At 40.7% G+C, this 3,215-nt stretch overlaps 1 pseudogene; it reads left to right on the top strand.

The window, feature by feature from the left end:
* The first annotated feature begins 2,177 nt into the window (after positions 1–2,177).
* Positions 2,178–2,667, top strand: LOC140613237 (non-histone chromosomal protein HMG-17 pseudogene; annotated as a pseudogene).
* Positions 2,668–3,215: the final 548 nt, after the last annotated feature.

Below are 3,215 nucleotides of genomic sequence, written 5' to 3' on the forward strand. Positions count from 1 at the left end.
AAAAGGGGAAATTTGGACACAGACATATACAGAACACCATATAAAGATTGGAGTTATGCTGTCACGAGCCAAGGAACTATCTGGATCTCTGAAAGAGATCCTTTTTGAACACCTTGAGAGGGATTATGCCTTTGCCAACACATTGATCTTGAATCTCTAGCCTCCAGATCTATAAGACAATAAATTTCTATTACTTTAGTGCCTCAGTTTGTGTTACTTTTTTATGGCAGCCTAGCAAACTAATCCACATGGGAAAAAGGTAGTTAGCTAGCATTACTTGCAATACCATAGCTCTTCAAAAATGGTATTTATTGAAACAATGTAGGACTTCAGCTTCTGCTATTCTCTGTTTTCTATTTAATGTTTTGTACATCATTTCTCATGATACACTATCATCCTTTGTGCTGTCAGTAAATATAAGCTTCAAGTAACAAGTTTACAAAGGTTATTACTGTGCTTTGTTGGTATTGACCATGAATGAAAGTCTTGGCCTGAATATTCAGGAAAATGTGAGCAATAGTTCATCCTCTGGTCATGTTAAATATGCTATTCAGAATTTTAGAAGGCTCTGTGTCTGCCTCTCTCTCTCTCTCTTTCTCTCTCTCAAGAATAAATAAATAAAACCTTTAAAAAAAACACTTTCACTTACATTAATTTAATCTAACAACAACAAAAAAAGAATTTTAGAAGGTAAAGGTAGAAGACCACATCTCCTAATATCTTCTTGCTTGAAGTTTAGGCCATAATCACTACATTATTGAATGTGATCTCATTGTTGATTACACCCTGCCTTGCACACATCACTACCAGTGTGTAGGACAGTCAAGAAGTCCTTTGATGGAATTATGAGAGAGATTCTGTTTGCCAAAGTTCTATTTGTCTATCTCTCCTTTGCATGGCTCAATATTGACCCAAGAGAACAAAACATTTCCACATGAATTTGATGCAAGAGAGGACATTTATTGGAGAGGCAGATTGATATTGCAAAGTAAAGACCAAAAAGGCCTCCAAAGCCTTTTCTGAGAATGAAGGAAAGATAAGCCTGGATGACGGCCTTGACAGGTGATGCAGAACTTGCTCAGGGTAAATGGTAGCTATTGCCACCACCAGGATGATAGTGGGAACAGGGATGAATGAAGACCCAGATTGGGCCCTTGGATACGTAGATCAATAATATACCATTCATATTCCAGAGCCCTGAGCTTTGCTTGTGTCCAGCATGAACAAAAGTCATCTAAAGTCAACATGTGGAAACACGCTAGACCCTAATGGTTCTCATAAAATAGGAAATCCAGTGGGAGTGATTCACCTCCCAGTCTGTCTTTCCAGGATGTAGCGTATTACCAGATCTCTGGAGCTTCTCAGTGCCTCAGGTTAATCCAGTGTGTGGTAGTTGAGAATAAAAAGTTAAAAAGCTTCTCAATGGATGTAAATGGTGACCCAAGACAAGGTGTACCTTGTCCTGTCTCCAGGAGCCTGTTTTCATATCTCTTGTAGTTTGGCCGGTCCCGGGTCCTAGAGGGGAGCCTAGAGCACTTTAAGGAAGACATTCTAAAGTATTGGTTATGCCAGGATGTGGGGCATGGGCCAAGACTCCAAGTTGCCCAAGTGTAAGGTTAGTATTGCTATGAAGTCCAACAGTGCTCTTCAGTTTACATTTGGCAGCACATATATCTATATCTACCAAGTGTATTGTCTGGCAATAAACTTTAATTTTTTTTAAAAGAAGCTTAAATTCTAACAGTGTTAAAAAAATGTAATAGATGCCACCAATTGTTCAGAAATCTTAGGAATATGTGAGGAAGCAAGCATATGAAATCTAATAGATGGAGAATGTGTGTATTATGGACATGGAAATTCCTAAGGAAACTCTGGGTTAACTTTGATCTACAAATAACTTAATAAAATCAGGGAACAATTTCCAATATAATTTGTTTTTTTTTAATATTTTTTGATTAATTAACTTATTTATTTATGTAAGACAGAGAGAGAGCGAGAGAGCATGGTCAGGGGGAAGGGACAAGTAGACTCCACGCTCAGTGCAGAGCTGGACATGGGGCTCCATCCTACAACCCCAAGATCATGACCTGAGCCAAAATCAAAAGTCAGATGCTTAAACAACTGAGCCATCCAGGTGCCCCTATAATTTATTTTATAACTGATAATTGTATAAGTAGATGGTTCATAGTATCCCAGTCTCAGGGAAAATAGAATATCTGGGAAGAAGAAGAGGCGAGAACGACCCTTGGACCGGCCAAAGCCCGCGTGCCACTGAATCCCCACGTCCAGTGCCTATGGCCACCGCCATGGCCACTACACCCAAGAGAAAGGCTGAAGGGGATGCTGAAGAAGATAAAGCCAAGGTGAAGGATGAGCCATAGAGAAGATCTGCAAGGTTATCTGCTAAACCTGCTCCTCCCAAGCCAGAGCCCAAGCCTAAAAAAGGCCCTTGCAAAGAAGGGAGAGAAGGTACCCAAAGGGAAAAAGGGGAAAGCTGATGCTGGCAAGGATGGAAATAACCCTGCAGAAAACGGAGATGCCAAAACAGACCAGGCACAGAAAGCTGAAGGTGCTGGAGATGCCAAGTGAAGTATGTGCATTTTTGATAACTGTGTACTTCTGGTGACTGTACAGTTTGAAATACTATTTTTATCAGGTTTTATAAAAATGCAGAATTTTGTTTTACTTTTATTTTAAGCTATGTTGTTAGCACACGGAACACTATTGTTGTTTTGGGGGAAGGGCATATGTCACTAATAGAATATCTCCGAAGCTAGATTGATAACAAGGGGAGGGGATCCCTGGGTGGCGCAGCGGTTTGGCGCCTGCCTTTGGCCCAGGGCACGATCCTGGAGACCCAGGATCGAATCCCACGTCGGGCTCCCGGTGCATGGAGCCTGCTTCTCCCTCTGCCTGTGTCTCTGCCTCTCTCTCTCTCTGTGACTATCATGAATAAATAAATAAAATCTTTTAAAAAAAAAAAAAAAAAAAAAGGGGAAAAACACTTTTCCCTTCTAGTTTTGAGAAACTTCCTCTTGGCTCCCAGGAGTAGGGATTCCTTGATGTTGACACCCATGAGCCACCTTGGTGGTGTGGAAAAATTAAATTCATTTTTTTTTTATTATCTCTTCTCCCTCTCTGCCTTCAACATAGACTTGACTCCCTTAAACCCAGAGACCTGTTGGAACCTGACCCCATGAAATGGTTCCCAGTAT

The sequence above is a fragment of the Canis lupus genome, chromosome 21, assembly GCF_048164855.1.
Source record: "Canis lupus baileyi chromosome 21, mCanLup2.hap1, whole genome shotgun sequence".
Classification (NCBI taxonomy): Eukaryota; Metazoa; Chordata; class Mammalia; order Carnivora; family Canidae; genus Canis; species Canis lupus.